An 18,233-nucleotide genomic window follows, 5' to 3' on the forward strand; every position below is an offset into this window, starting at 1 on the left:
TCAGCAGTAATGATAAGAAGGATACCTAATCATCTTAGATTTGGCAATTGAATCTTAGATATGACACCAAAAGCAAAAGCACAGAAGATAAAAAATAAATTAATTGAAGTTCATCAAAATTAAATATCTTGTTCATTAAAGGACCCTATCAAGAAAGTGAAAAGACAACTTACAGAATGAGAGAAATTACTTACAAATCATTAATCTTCTGAGGTTTAGTATCCGGAATATATTTTAAAAACTCTTACTAAAGGAAAAAAAGACAATCCAATTTAAAAATGGGCAAAGAATTTGCATAGACATTTCTGTGTAGAAAATACACAAATGGCCAACGAGCACATGAAAAGATGCTCAACGCCGTTAGTTATTAAGTAAATGCAAAACAACAATGAGGTTCCATTTCTCACCTACTAAATGACTATAATTTTAAAACTTGAAATAATAACTGCTGATGAGGATATATAGAGATTGGAAACCTCTTATGTTATTGATGGGAATGTGAAATGGCCTAGCTGCTATGGAAAATAGTTTGGTAATTCCTCACAAAACTTTCACTCTAAACATAAGGTTAACTTATGGTCCAGGAATTCCACTTCTGTATATCCATGCCAAAGAATTAAACACAGTTATTCAAAATATAATTTGTACACAATTGTTTATAGCAACACTTTTTACAATGGCCAAAAGGTGGAAATAACCTAAATGTTCATCAACAGATGAATGGGAAGACAAAAGATGATTTATCCTTACAATGGAATACTATTCAACCATTAAAAGAATTATGTATTGATACATGCTATAATATGGATGACTTGTTAAAAACATTTTATTAAGTAAAAGAAGCCAGACACAAAAGTCATATCTTCTATGATTCCACTCATATGAAATAGCCAAAATAAATCAATCCATAGAGATGGAAAACAGATTGGTTGGTAGCCATGGGGCTGAGGGGTGGTAAGTACCTACTGACAAATGAGTATAGACTTTACCTTTTTTATATAATATTTTAAAAAATTTATTTATTTTTGGCTGCGTTGGGTCTTCGTTGCTGCAAGTGAACTTTCTCTAGTTGCAGGGGGTGGGGGCTATTCTTGGTTGCGGCGTGTGTGGTTCTCATTGCGGTTGCTTCTCTTGGTGTGGAACATGGGCTCTAGGCATGTGGGTTTCAGTAGTTGTGGCATATGGGCTCAGTAGTTGTGGCTCACAGGCTCTAGAGTGCAGGCTCAGTAGTTGTGGTGCATGGGCTTAGTTGCTCTGCGGCATGTGGGGTCTTCCCAGACCAGGGCTAGAACCCATGTCCCCTGCATTGGCAGGCGAATTCTTAATCAATGTGCCACCAGGGAAGCCCCTTGACTTTATTTTAAGACAATAAAAATTTTCTGGAATTAGAAAATGGTACTGGTTGCACAATATTGTGAATACCTTAGATGCTGTTAAATTATACACTTTAAGTGGATAATTTTATATTTTGTGAATTTTACCTTAACAAAAAATTTTAAAAATAATGTATAAAATAAAAATTATTATAAAAATCAAACAATAAACTGCTGAGGCAGTGTTCATAGAAACAGCTTAGTTATCAACTAAACCAAGTTATTTAATGCTCAAAATAGATGGCTTAACTACACTGTTAAGTATATATGAAATGGGTACTGAATATAAAAAGCCATGGAACTTAATCACATTAAATAGCTAATAAGACAATTTGAAGACTTTGTTAGCTGAAGACTAAATTAGTTTTATGACATTTAAAATATTATTTCAAAAATTTTCTTCTTTATAACACTAACTTTATATTAGTAGAATATAAATATTACCTTTTAAAACATGATTCTGTAAGGAATATGAATGTGTGTTGATACTACTGAATATTAAATCTTCTCTTATTTATCAAACTTCACATTTGAACCCTCTAGTAACTAGTCAATCTCCTTTCTAAAAAGTTGAAAAAATAAATTATACCTAAATGACAAAATGGCATTATTCTAAAAATCCTTATTGATTATTCTGCATATACAAATGTAAGTAGCTTTGAAGAGCCACATTTTGTAAAGTGAATCTGGGCTATCTATCTCTTCCTTTCATTTTCTTGAATAGACTATTTTGATACATTATAGAGTTAAAACATAATTTTCCAAAAAAAAGATGGTAATGTAAATAATTTATTTTGGTAGCAATATAAATTGTGTTCAGTGAAATTAATTTTATTATTTGTCTTTGGATATAGGCCAGTTTTGCCTGTTTTTCTTCTATTTGTAAATTTATTTCAGCGTTCTTTTTCTGGCTGTAAATGTGTACACATTGGGTCCTCTTTTGAACAAGGACCCGACATATTTCTCATTCTCTCATTAATTAATGAGTTAAATAAAATATTTGGCATGTGTTCATTTTATATTTGCATTTAATTTTCTTGAAAATTATACTTTAACAATAATATTTTATGCTTTATATATTATAAACATGGTACCAATCTTTACATATGTATACACTTATTACTTTTCCCCAGAGTATTTTCAAGATTTATTCATAATGCTACATGTAATTTTATCTTAGTCTCTGTAGTTGATCTATTGAATGAATATAACACCGTATATTTTTTCCAACGCTCTTTCAATGATTATTTTTTTGCTTTTTATGTTTTATTATAGTAAATATTTTTCATGAGTCTGTGGAGGCATGAGATCATCTTTAGGGCTTCTCTGTAGGAATTACTAGCTTATATGAATGTGAAACATCAAATTTAGTAGATAAATGCCCCTTCAAAGATGAAGCATCAACAAAGTGTATTGTTCATATTACTGTATCTTTATATTTCTAAGACTTAGTATTGTCAGACTATTTAAATTTTTGCCTTTCCATTGGGTGTGAAATCATGTCTAAAGGTCCTAATTCTTGTTTATCTGACTGTTGCTATGCTTAGCTTCTTTTAAAACATTTATGACCTTAAATGTTTTCACTTGTGAGAACTGCCTATTTTAATGAAGGCTTACTTATTTCCTTATAGATTTCTTAAATTTATTTACGTGTTCTGAGTATTAATTTTTTGTTAAAATATCTTAATCTGGGTTTGTAAAATTTTCTGCACTAACTTTTTTTAAAAATGCAAAATTTTGAAAATTTTACTATTGTGAATTTTTTTTTTTATGTACATGCTTTGGTATCTTATGAAATTCTTACTAGCCGTGAAGTGAAAGTGATACTATTCTAATTTTTATAAGTTTTGTTTTTCGTTTTTTAAATTTCACTCTTTGACTTGTTTCTAATTCTCTTTTTAAGGCAGTATTTTACTTTAATTTCTTGACTTCATCAAATATAGGTCGACCTATATCTCTATCTTCTTAAGGTATAATTGGTCAAGTATCTATTTTACCACCTTTTTACCTTTTAGTTCTATTGTTTTATTCCTGTACTATATTAACAGCAATCCCATTATTCTTACATTACAGATCTTGGAGTAATATCAGGATTTTCATAAAATTATTCTAGTTAATAGCGATATGTTAGTTACTAATGTCCTTTTTTGTTTTAATTCCCCACTCTTATTTTTAAAATAAGCACAAAAAGTATCTATCTCATAGGGATGCTCCGAGGCTTAAATAAAATGATGTGGGTAAACCCTCTTAGTACAGTGCTGTGCTGTACATGTGAATGATAGTAGCTACCCTTTACGGAATATTAAGACGATAAATACTTTATAGAGAAAGGTGGAGATCCCTGGTTAAAAGTGGAAGCAATAGTGTATCTGTTTCTAGTGGTCTGAGCTTTCATCCCCAGTGTTCTTGTGAGAATACCTCATTTTATAAACTCTGGAGAGTAAAGGTGGAGCATATTTGGGTATTTGATTTGTCAAATTATCTTCTTGAATACATCAAGTATTTTAATCTTTTGAGTGTCCATTTTGATGCCATTAAATCTATTGTTGAATGGGTCATCTCTATCAATTTTTCCCAAATACATTATTTCCTAGGGTTGCTATAACAAATTATCACAGACTTCGCTTAAAACAACAGAGATTTATTCTATCACAGTTCAGGGGACCATCAGTCTGAAGTCAAGGCACTGTCAATGTTGGTTTCTTCTGGAATGTGTGAGGGAGAAACCGTCCCTCCCCTAGCTTTTGGTGGTTGCTGGCAATCTTTGGTGTTCCTTGTCTTGTGGCAGAATCACTACAATCTCTGTCTCCTCTTCACATTGCTTTCCTCTCTGTGTCTCTGTCTCCTCTGTATCTGTGTGCTTCTCTGTGTGTCATATCTTCTTTTAAAAGGACATTAGTCATTGGCTTTAGAGCCTGTCCAAATACAGTGGGAACTCAACTTACTTACATCTGCAAATATTCTATTTCCAAATGAGATCATGTTCCGATTTTCTGGTTGACATTACTTTTAGGGGGACACTATTCAACTCATTATATCAACCTAATATTGATTCTAGTTTAAAGAGCCATTTCCCATGTTTATTCCTTTTAAGGAACACTTAATTCTTTTTACCTTTTACATCTAGAACAATGCAATATTTCCACCTCTGGTATAGCTTATTTTTATCTTTGTAGGCTCTCAGTCATTACCTTTTACCCAAATTTTACTGAAAATGCCAAATACTTATTTTATATAATGTATTTTTTCAATTGAAAAACTAAGTCATTTTAATCAAACTTAAGAATTCTAAGTTTCAATATCATTTTATATATTAATAAGAAAAAATGTTTTCAGTTAAAGTTTGACATGCTGTGTATTCAGCTGCAATCTGACTGCAAATATGTTAAATAATTTTTAAAGCTTTATAAGAATAAAATATGCTTTTTTAAATGTGCTTTTTTCTAAGTTTATTTAGAGAATTTATTCCCTTGGATTTATTCATTTTTACTTCACCTAAATACAAAGGGTCCATTTTTCTTTTCCTCAGTTTTTACTCCACATCAAAAAATGAAATGTGAAAACAACTAGTATTAGAAAGTAAAAAGAACTGTTGCAGCTTTCCAACCTTCCTGATTTCTTCTGGATTTATATACTTTAAAATTGTCTTACATTTCTCTATTTTTAAAAATCCTTATATTGAGAAGCAATTAACACATAATATATATATTTTAAAAACCTTCTTTATAAAAAACAATTAAAATTTGCTTTTAAGAGACAAGTGAAATCACCTACAGTCGAGGATGTTCTTTCAGAGTTAATATTATTAAAAAGGAGAAGAGGAAACAGATGAAAGATTACCTATCTCATTTACGTAAAAGTTTTGTCCCCAGAAAGCCCTGAAGGTTACAAAGTGTCCTCTTATTTACAAGGTGCTTTCTTTGAAAATCTCTAAAAATTTTCTTGTGATGCTTATTTAATAGTAAGATGAAAGAGAGAGAATGTGAGAAAGGTGAAAAAAAAGTGGCATCTGTCTTTGAGGAAAGATTAAAGTGTAGAATTTTGAAAATACTACTAATATAATACCTATGACTAAAAGAAGAGAAACTAAAGGAAGTTTGAAGTCACACATAATAATTTCAGAGAATTTCTCTGAAAACCACACAAATGTAAAGTAAAGAGAAACTGGACTCTCATACATTGCTGGTGGGAATGTAAAATGGTACAGCCTCTCTTGAAAATAGGTGGCATTATTGTAAGCACCCACTTAATATATGACCCAATGATCAATTACTAGATATTTACCCAAAAGAAACAAAATCATATGTCTAAATGAAGACTTGTATATCAATATTTATATCAGATTTATTCAAAATGGCTACAAACTGGAAACAACCCAAATGCCCATTAACTGAAAAATGTATAAAAATATGTAGTTATAATAATTCCAATACTTTGAATAATTCATTAATCTTCTCTTTACAGTTTACATATTGATGAAATTAGAATGGGTTGAACTTTTGAAACTATACGACATAAAGTCTCTTCAGGTACAACTCCAGGAAACTAACCATCTTCATAAATTCCAGTGTCCTGATTCCTAGACAATTTTAAACCTGAATATTTATGAAATTATCCATGTACTATATAATTTTCTGTAATAAGGTTTCTTTTGAAAAGGGTTTTGCGTGTGTGTGTGTGTGTGTGTGTGTGTGTGTGTGTAAAGTAAATCATCAAAGTTGGTATAGAGGGAACATACATCAATACAATAATGGCCATTTATGACACACCCAGACTAACATCATACTCAACCATGAAAAGCTGAAAGTTTTCCTCCAAAATCAGGAACAAGACAAGGATGCCCACTCTCATCATGTCTATTTAACATAGCATTGGAAGTCCAAGTCACAGAAATCAGACAAGGAAAAAGAAATAAAAAGCATCAAAATTGGAAGGGAAGAAGTAAAACTGTCACTATTTACATATGACATGATACTATACATAGAAAACCCTAAAGTCTCCACCAAAAAACTATTAGAACTAATAAATGAATTCAGTAACATTGCAGGATACAAGATTAATATACAGAAATCTGCTGCTCTTCAAAATACTAATAATAAACTATCAGGAAGAGAAAGCAATAAAACATTTCCATTTAAAATCACATCAAAAAGAATAAAATACCTAGGAATAAACTTGACCAAGGAGGTGAAAGATCTATACTCTGAAACTGTAAAACACTGATGAAGGAAATTGAAGATAATACAAAGAAATGGAAAGACATCCCACGTTCATAGATTGGCAGAATTTATATTGTTAAAATGTCCATACTACCCAAAGCAATCTACAGATTTAATGTAATTCCAATCAAAATACCCATAACCTTTTTCAGAGAACTAGAACAAATAAACTTAAATTTATATGGAACTACAAAGGACCCCAAATTGCCAAAGCAATCTTGAGAAAAAAGGAACAAAGCTAGAGGTATCATGTTCCTTGACTTCAGACTATACTTCAAAGCTATAGTAATTAAAACAGCATGGTATTGGCACAAAACAGACACACAAATCACTAGAACAGAATAGAGTGCCCAGAAATAAACCGATGCACTTATGGTCAATTAATCTATGACAAAGGAGGCAAGGATATACAATGGAGAACAGACAGTCTCTTCAATAAGTGGTGCTGGAAAAAACTGGACAGCTATATCTAAAAGAATGAAATTAGGACATTCTGTAACACCAGATACAAAAAATAAATTCAGAATAGATTAAAGATCTAAATGTAATACCTGAAACCATAAAACTCCTAGAAGAGAACATAGATGGAACACTTTTTGACATAAATTGTAGTGAATTCTTTAAGATCTGTTTTCTAAGGCAAAGGAAACAAAAGTAAAAATAAACAAATGGGATCTAATTAAACTTAAAAGCTTTTGCACAGCAAAGGAAACCATCTAGAAAACAAAAAGACAACCTACTGAATGAGAGAAATAATTGCAAATGATATGACTCAAAAGGGGTTAATATCCAAAAAATATACATATGTACGTATGTGTGTGTGTGTATATATATATATATATATAAACAACTCACACAACTCTCTATCTATCTAAACAACCCAATTGAAAAATAGAAGACCCAAATAGACATTTTTCCAAAGAGTATATAAAGATGGCCAAGAGGCACATGAAAACATGCTCAACATTGCTAATCATCAGAGAAATGCAAACTAAAACCACAAAGAGATATTACCTCACACTTGTCAGAAAGGCTATCATCAAAAAGTCTACCAATAACAAATTGGAGATAAGGGAGTGCTAGTACATAGATGGTGGGAATATAAATTTGTGCAGTCACTATGAAAAACAGTATGGATTTTCCTCAAGAAACTAAAAATAGGACTACCATATTATCCAGTAGTACCACTCCTGGGACTATACCCGAAGAAAACAAAAACACTAATTCAAAAAGATAAATGCACTCCAATGCAGCATTATTTACAATAGCCAAGATATAGAAGCAACCTAAATGTCCATCACAGATGACTGGATAAAGAAGATGTGGTATGTATGTACAATAGAATACTACTCAGCCATAAAAATAAAACTCTACCATTTGCAACTATGTGGATGGACCCAGAGGTTATTATGCTTAGTGAAATAAGTCACACAAAGACAAATACTCTTTGTTATCACTTATATGTAGAATCTACTAAATAACACAAATGAATTAATGTAACAAAACAGAAACCGACTCACAGATAAAGAGAACAAATTAGAGGTGACCAGTGGAGAAAGGGAAGGGGGGAGGGGGGAGATAGGGGCATGGGATTAAAAGACACAAACTACTATGTATAAGATAAATAAGCAACAAGGAAATGAATTAAATTAAAAACAAACACACACACAAAAAGTGACAGAAGTAGGAAAGTTAAAAATATAAGTTACTTCCAGTCTTCTAAACAGTATGATTCACATTTTCCAAAATATTACAGTCAACACATTTTTAGTTATGCTTAGTTGTTATTTCATAATCAATTAAAAAGTGGCTTATATTAAAAACATGGCAATAAAAACAACTTTAAAAAGCATAACCACTAGGAGACTTTGGTATCAGGTAGTAACTACTTTTCTCTACAGAGATTTATAAGGAACTATAAGTGCCCCATCCTCTCTTTCAAAATATAAGGATGGGCTCTATGCATGGACCATCAAGGTGCTTTCTACTGAGAGTCTACATTTTGAGAGATGCACACAAAGTTGCAGGATTTGTTAAACACTATTCCCAGATCCCCGTATCATTTCCTATGTTGACATTTCCAGGGACCATAGTATTTGGTATTTGTAGATTTTGCTAGGGGCAACATCCTAAGCACAACATTCCAATGCCTGCGTCTCAACTCTGCCAACCTTACTTTATGTTTATCTAAGTTCTATTCTCCATCAGTGTCATAGATTCTAGACTACCAATTAGCCTGCTTTAAAATTCCCTTTATTTTTCTAAGTGAATTAAATTGGCTTCTAATATTTGAATATAAAAATTCTGACTTCAAATGCCCTCTTCCTAAAAAGCCTATTCATTAGTTCCTGAAAATGTTTAATATAAACAAACACAGCAAGACACTCCTTTATCTTGATACTGCTTCTGTGTTCCTTTATACTGAGACTAAATAAAAAAAAATAATCTCACTATTTTCAAAATGTATTATTTCAATCTTTAAAGACTGAAAAAACTAGTGCAACTTGTATAAACCATCCTTAGGGGTCCTTTTTAATGAGCCACACAAGCTAGGCAGACAAGAGATTTCATAATGAAAAGAGCAAAAGCTCTTGTGTCTTCAGTTTTTAAGTTGTTTATTCTTGTTGTTACACAGAAGGTCTCTAAACATATTCTTCTAAAACAAATATTTACTAAATCTGAGAACATGACTAGTCAATTTGACAGTATTCTCTGTGATTAGCTATTCCCTAGTTATGTTTTATTCCTATGGTGAGGTATGAAGAAGGACTAAGGTTCTGCTTTGATAAAATCATTGAGGTTTATAAATAAATCAAACTGAAAGCTAACCATTTAATTAATGTACAAAGTGTACATGTTCTACATCTTTGAAATCACATATCAGATGACAAGAATTTTATAAAATATTTAAATAAACTAAAATCTGAAAAAATAAAACCCTGGTTATTACTAGTTATTCACTATCTCCCATGAATACTCTCAATATAGCAGCCTTTCTATTTATCAAATTATATTCTTTTTTTTTTTTTTTTTGCCATACGCGGGCCTCTCACTGTTGTGGCCTCTCCCGTTGCAGAGCACAGGCTCCGGACGTGCAGGCCCAGCGGCCATGGCTCACGGGCCCAGTCACTCTGCGGCATGTGGGATCTTCCCGGACCGGGTCACGAACCTGTGTCCCCTGCATCGGCAGGTGGACTCTCAACCACTGTGCCACCAGGGAAGCCCTATATTCTTATTTTATATTTTTATTTTTAGAATACTTTAATGGTAACTTACATAGATTAAAAATACGTTTTTGAAAATAATACATTTTAAAATTTAGGTGAACAATTTATGTTAATATTTTAATGAAGAAGAGATCTTTTGTGAATATCAGGATCTTGGTCCATTTAAACAAATCAACTAATTTAACCATATATTTAGGTATATATGGAAAACATGAAAACTAAATTAAAACTAAAATCATTTAGATCAGTAGAAATCTTTTCTTACAAATACTTGAAGAGTATGTTGTATCCCTCTGTGAAGTAAACAGAGATCAATTTCAGAGAGATAAATGTTTGAGCCAAATCAACTTATCTCTCTTAATGAGAACTCAGACTAAACCAGGGGCATGGCTATATCCTGGGACACCACTGATTAACATTGAGAATATGCTTATAGTATTCCATTTCATAATTATGAATATAAGTTCATTAAACTGCCAGAATAGACAAGATAAATTGAACAATCTACATTGGATTTTCATATTTTACTTCAAATTCAAACTTAATTAATGGATGAACTATATTGACTATTGATTATATCTTGGTTTTAGTGTAGAGAAACTGATGATATTCTAGAAAAATTCCACTTACTTTATATAGGATTCTTCCTAAAGTGCATATTCAAACACGAGTGTGTCCAATGAATAGTATAAACTTTTAGCCTTATAATATTTTTAACCAGGAAAAAACTAACCTGATGACACTATATAACTATTTACATTGATCAGTATGTTCCAGAAAATGTAGCATACAAAGTAAAATATACTTACAGAAACATTTTCTTTATGGAATTAATTTTCTCATATTGGTTTAAAAAAATCAAATTTCCCATGATAAAATATACATATGCATACACATGCAATAACCTGAAGTATCCATCTGTCAGTATTCTGGCTCTGTAATATTCAGAACTTGAAGATAAAATTATTCCATTTGGTTTTGTCACGAAAAAATTATTTAATTCACCTATTAAGTTGCAAAAGTGTATATATTTTAAATATCATGCAGTAAGAATAAACAGAGAAGTCTCCAGAACATTTTTAATATCTGTTGTTTGAATTATTTGAGAAACAATATTGTGTGATTCCTTAGAAGTACATTCATAGGTTATCACTGAGTCCAATTTGTTTTTGCTGTTACTCATTTCTTCTCTGATTCTTTCACTCCTTTTTCTTAAAATCTCTCCAGATATGTGCTTTCACCTAGTAACATAATTGTTTGATTAATTTTCTTTAATAGTGTCTTTTAAAAAAATCTAAAATAGATATAATGACAATATAAAAATTTTTAATTGGATAAAAATTGACATGAAATGTTTATTAACAGAATATGACTGAAAATATTTTTCCAAAATATTTTCAAAATATTTTTCAATTTTATTTTGTTAATAAGAGTTTAGATCATAGCCCTAGAGTATATATTTTAACTTTATTGGTTTTAATTAAGCCCCAAATAAAGTGGTAAACTGACAGTAATTGCTAATTATTAATTATACAAAGGCTGCAGATGACCATTTATAAATACGACTTCTATTGGGACACATTCACATTGTTTTACTTGCATGTCAGTAGCATTATATTCATATATAACTAATACAACGTTTTAGTAGTGGAATTGTTCATTTTATGTTGATGAGTTTGGAGCTGGCATTGGTTAGAAGTTGTATTTCATCACTTTCACCAGGTTGCTGTAACTTCTTTATGCCAGACTTTTCCTATGGATAAAGTGGGAAAAGTTTTTTGACCTATGTGTGTTGTTGTGAGGTTATTCAATATCATTCTATTATTTTAGAACATTTTATCTAATTGTTTATTTCAAATCTGTGTTGATGAGTAATAAGAACAACTGACTCATATCTAATTCTTATTTAAAAACTACATTAGAAAAGGGCCCAAGATGGTGGTGTGGGAAGATGCAGAGTTAGCTTCTCCCCACAACTAGGGTACCGCTGGCTTCTGCTGGGGGACTCTGAAGCCTAAGGAGATGGGAGGAACCCCAAAGTACCAGTAGGACCCCCAAAGAACTGGTAGGAAGTAGGAGGACTGAGCGGGGGGAGGAGAAGTGAAGGCCAGACAGGATCTGCGCCCCTAAGGCTGGGGAGATCAGGAGAGGCAGGCGGGAGGGGCCCTTCCAGACCGGAGGAGCAAGAGAGGAGAGGAGGGCATTTGCCCTGCCCACTCGAGCCCAGGGAGCCTACTGAGCTCCCAGGTGAGGTCCCCTGCCCTCTGAGACCAGGGGTGGGGGGCACGCCTGGGAACCTTCTGTTCCTTGAGCCTAAGCTCCACCTTCCACAGCCCCCAGGGCCTTTTCCACCCCTGTAGGGCCTAAGCATAGGCCCTGCCCACAGCCTAAACCTCGCCCTTGCTTAGGCCCCACCCTCCACAGCCAAGGCCTTTCCCCCCCCTTTTTTCTTCTTTTCCCTCCTCCTCTTTTTTAAAATTGTGCTACTGATGTACCTTCCAGTTGTTGATTCATCTGTATTTTTATTTTTATATTCTTTCTAACATATCTGTTAGTTTCCTAGCCTAATTTTATTTTTAACTTTGTTATTGTTCTCTCTCTTTGTCTTTGAGAACCCACACCACTTGTGGGATCTTGGTTCATGAGCCTGGGGTCGGGCTGAAGCTCCTGCAGTGAGAGTTCCAAGTCCGAACCACTGGATTAACAGAGAACCTCAGATCCCAGGGAATATGCATCAGAATGAGGTCTCACAGAGTTCCTCATCTCAGTACCAAGACCCAGCTCTACCCAATAGCCTACAAACTCCAGTGTCGGAAGCTTCAAGCCAAACAACCAGTAAGACAGGAAAACAATCCAACTCATTAAAAAAAAAAAAAAATGAGACTGCAAAACAATATGTCACAGATGAAGGAGCAAGGTAAAAACTTATAAGACCAAATAAATGAAGAGGAAATAGGCAATCTACCTGAAAAAGAATTCAGAGTAATGATAGTAAAGATGATCCAGAATCTCGGAAATAGAATGGAGGCAAGGACTGAGAAAATACAAGAAATGTTTAACAAAGATTTAGAAGATCTAAAGAACAAGCAAACAGAGATGAACAACACAACTGAAATGAAAAATACACTAGAAGGAATCAATAACAGAATAACTGAGGCAGAAGAATGAATAAATGAGCTGGAAGACAAAATGGTGGAAATAACTGCCGAGGAGCAGAATAAAGAAAGAAGAATGAAAATAATTGAAAACAACCTCAGAGACCTCTGGGAAAACACTAAATGCACCAACATTCGAATTATGGGGGTTCCAGAAGAAGAAGAGAAAAAGAAAGGGTCAGAGAAAATATTTGAAGAGATTATAGATGAAAACTTCCCTAACATGGGAAAGGAAATAGTCACCCAAGTCCAAGAAGCACAGAGTCCCGTCCAGGATAAACCCTAGGAAAAACACACTAAGACACATATTAATCAAACAAACAAAAATTAAATTCAAAGAAAAACTATTAAAAACAGCAAGGGAAAAATAAAAAATAACATACAAAGGAATCCCCATAAGGTTATCAGCTGATTTTTCAGCAGAAACTCTGAAGGCCAGAAGGGAGTGGCAGGATATCCTTAAAGTTATAAAAGAGAAAAACCTACAACCTAGATTTCTCTACCCAGCAAGGATCTCATTCAGATTCGATGGAGAAGTCAAAAGCTTTTCAGACAAGCAAAAGTTAAGAGAATTCAGTATCACCAAACCAGCTTTACAACTAGTATTAAAGAAACTTCTCTAGGTGGAAAACACAAGAGAAGAAAAAGACCCACAAAAACAAACCCAAAACAATTAAGAAAACGGTAATAGGAATATACATACTGATAATAACCTTGAATATAAATGGAATAAATGCCCCAACCCAAAGACACAGACTGGCTGAATGGATACAAAAACAAGACAAATATATATGCTGTCTACAAGAGACCCACTTCAGATCTAGGGACACATACAGAATGAAAGCGAAGGGATGGAAAAAGATACTCCATGCAAATGGAAATTAAAAGAAAGCTGGAGTAGCAATACTCATATAAGATAAAATAAACTTTAAAATAAAGACTGTTACAAGAGATAAGGAGAGACACTACATAATTATCAAAGGATCAATCCAAGAAGAAGATATAACAATTATAAATGTTTATATGAATATAATGCTACTGACATGCAAATGCACCCAACATAGAAGCACCTCAATGCATAAGGCAAATGCTAACAACCATGAAAGGAGAAATTGACAGTAACACGATAATGGTAGGAGATTTTAACACCCCACCTACAGAAATGGACAGATCATCCAAACAGAAAATAAATAAGGAAACACAAGCTTTAAATGACACAATAGACGGATAGATCTAATTGATATTTATAGAACATTCCACCCAAAAGTGGCAGAATACGTTTTCTTCTCAAGTGCACATGGAACATTCTCCAGATAGATCACATCTTGGGTCACAAATCAAGCCTCGGAAAATTTAAGAAAATTGAAATTGTATCAAGCGTCCTTTCTGACCACAACACTATGAGATTGGAAATCAATTACAGGAAAAAAAAACTGTAAAAAACACAAATACATGGAGGCTAAACAGTGTGCTCTAAATAACCAAGAGATCACTGAAGAAATCAAAGAAGAAATTAAAAAATACATAGAAACAAATGACAATTAAAACATGATGACCCAAAACCTATGGGACTCAGCAAAAGCAGTTCTAAGTGGGAAGTTAATAGCAATTCAATCTCACCTCCAGAAACAAGAAAAATCTAAAATAAACAGTCTAACCCTAAATTAAAACAACTAGAGAAAGAAGAGTAGAGAAAACCAAAATCAGTAGAAAGAAAGAAATCATAAAGATCAAAGCAGAAATAAATGAAATAGCAATAAGGAAAACAATAATAAAGATGAGTAAAACTAAAAGCTGGTTATTGGGGCTTCCCTGGTGGCGCAGTGGTTGAGAGTCCGCCTGCCGATGCAGGGGATACGGGTTCATGCCCCAGTCTGGGAGGATCTCACATGCCGAGGAGTGGCTGGGCCCATGAGCCATGGCCACTGAGCCTGTGCATCCGGAGCCTGTGCTCCGCAACGGGAGGGACCACAACAGTAAGAGGCCCATGTACTGCAAAACAAACAAACAAAAAGCTGGTTCTTTGAGAAGATAAACAAAATTGATAAACCCTTACCCAGACTCATCAAGAAAAAAAGGAAGAGGACACAAATCAAGAAAATTAGAACTGAAAAAGGAGAAATCACAAATGACACTGCAGAAATACAAAGGATTTTAAGAGACTACTACAAATCACTATATGCCAATAAAATGGACAACCACAAAGAAATGAACAAGTTCTTGGAAAGGTACAATTTTCCAAGACTGAACCAGGAAGAATTAGAAAACATAAACAGACCTATCACTAGTAATGATATTGAAACCGTAATTAAAAATCTTCCAACAAACAAAAATCCAGGAACAGATGGCTTCACAGGAGAATTCCATCAAACATTTAGAGAAGACCTAACACCGATCCTTTTCAAACTCTTCTAAACAATTGCAGAGGGAGAAAAACTCCCAAATTCATTCTAAGAATCCACCATCATCCTGACACCAAAACCAGAAAAAGATAACACAAAAAAAGAAAATTATAGATCAGTAATACTGATGAACATAGATGCAAAAATCCTGAACAAAATACTAGCAAACAGAATCCAACAGCATATTAAAAGGATCATACACCATGATCAAGTGAGATTTATCCCAGGGATGGAAGGATTCATCAATATATGCAAATCAATCAATGTGATACAACACATTAACAAATTAAGGAATAAAAAACATATGATCATCTCAGTAGATGCAGAGAAAGCTTCTGACAAAATTCAGTACCCATTTAGGATAAAAAAATCTCCAGAAAATGGGCATAGAGGGAACCTACCTCAACATAATAAAGGCCATATATGATAAACCCACAGCTAGCATCATACTCAATGGTGAAAAACTGAAAGCATTTCCACTAAGATCAGGAACAAGACAAGAATGTCCACTCTCATCACCCTTATTCAACATAGTTTTGGAAGTCTTAGCCATAGCAATCAGAGAAGAAAAAGAAATAAAAGGCATACAAATTGGAAAAGAAGAAGTAAAACTGTCACTGTTTGCTGATGACATGATACTATACATAGAAAATCCTAAAGATGCCACCAGAAAACTACTAGAACTAATCAATGAATTTGGTAAGGTTGCAGAATACAAAACTAATGCACAGAAATCTGTGGCATTCCTATACACCAACAATGAAAAATCAGAAAGAGAAATTAAGGAAACACTCCCATTTACCACTTCAATTAAAAGAATAAGATACCTAGGAATAAACCTGCCTAAGGAGGTGAAAGACTTGCACTCAGAAAACTATAAAACACTGACGCAAGAAATCAAAGATGGCACAAACAGATGGAGAAATATACCATGTTCTTTGATTGGAAGAATCAATATTGTGAAAATGACTATACTATCCAAAGCAATCTACAAATTTAATGCAATCCCTATCAAACTACCAATGGCATTCTTCACAGAATTAGAACAAAAAGTTTTACAATTCGTATGGAAACACAATAGACCCCGAATAGTGAAAGCAATCTTGAGAAAGAAAAACGGAGTTGGAGGAGTCATGCTCCCCGACTTCAAACTATACCACAAAGCTACAGTAATCAAGACAGTATGGTACTGGCACAAGAACAGAAATATAGATCAATGGAACAGAATAGAATGCCCAGAGATAAACCCATGCACATATGGTCACCTAATTTACGACAAAGGATGCAAGAACATACAATGGAGAAAAGACAGCCTCTTCAAAAAGTGGTGCTGGGAAAACTGGACAGCTACATGTAAAAGAATGAAATTAGAACACTCCCTAACACCATACACAAAAATAAACTCAAAATGGATTAAAGACTTAAATGTAAAACCAGACACTATAGAACTCATAGAGGAAAACACAGGATAAACACTCTTTGCCATAAACCACAGCAAGATCTTTTTTGACCCACCTCCTGGAGTAATGGAAATAAAAACAAAAATAAACAAATGGGACTTCATTAAACTTAAATGCTTTTGCACAGCAAAGGAAACCGTAAACAAGACAAAAAGACAACACTCAGAATGGGAGAAAATATTTACAAATTAAACAACAGATAAAGGATTAATCTCCAAAATATACAAACAGCTCATGGAGCTCAATATCAAAAAAACAATTTAGTTAAAAAACAATCCAGTTAAAAACCATCCAGTTAAAACAATCTAGTTAAAACAACCCAGTTAAAAAATGGGTGGAAGACCTAAATAGACATTCCATAAGGAAGACATAGAGATGGCCAAGATGCACATGAAATGATGCTCAACATCACTAGTTATTAGAGAAATGCAAATCAAAACTACAATGAGGTACCACCTCACGGCGATCAGAATGGCCATTATCAAAAAATCTAGAAACAATAAATGCTGGAAAGGGTGTGGTGAAAAGGGAACTCTCCTTCACTGTTGGTGGGTATGTAAGTTGATACCCCATTATGGAAAACAGTATGGAGGTTTCTTAAAAAACTAAAAATAGAACTACCATATGATCCAGCAATTCCACTACTGGGCATATACCTTGAGAAAACCATAATTCAAAAAGAGACGTGTACCACAATGTTCACTGCCGAACTATTTACAATAGCCAGGACATGGAACCAACCTAAATGTCCATTGACAGATGAATGGATAAAGAAGGTGTGGCACATATATACAATGGAATATTACTCAACCATAGAAAGAAACGAAATTGAGTTATTTGTAGTGAGGTGGATGGACCTAGAGTCTGCCATCCAGAGTGAATAAGTCAGAAAGAAAAAATAAATACCATATGCTAACGCATGTTTATGGAATCTAAAAAAAAAAACAAAATGGTACTGATGAACCTAGTTGCAGGGCAGGAATAAAGAGGTAGATATAGAGAATGGACTTGAGTACATGGGGTGGAAGGGTGAAGCTGGGGCAAAGTGAGAGTAGCATCAACATATATACACTACCAAATGTAAAATTGTTGGCTGGTGGGAAGCAGAAACATAGCATAGGGAGACTGGCTCAGTGCTTTGCGATGACCTAGAGGGGTGGGATAGGGAGGATGGGAGGGAGGCTCAAGAGGGTGGGGATATGGGGATATATGTATGCATATGGCTGATTCACTTTGTTGTGCAACAGAAACTAACACAGTACTGTGAAGCAATTATACTCCAATAAAGATCTATTAAAAAAAACTACATTAAATTCTGAGTAGATAACTGTATGGGTAGGGTATAAGAGGGGAGACATATTTATTATCTAACAATAAAATTTAGCTTAGAATGACTG

This window comes from Leucopleurus acutus (genome assembly GCF_964270905.1).
Source record: "Leucopleurus acutus genome assembly, chromosome: 3".
NCBI lineage: Eukaryota > Metazoa > Chordata > Mammalia > Artiodactyla > Delphinidae > Leucopleurus > Leucopleurus acutus.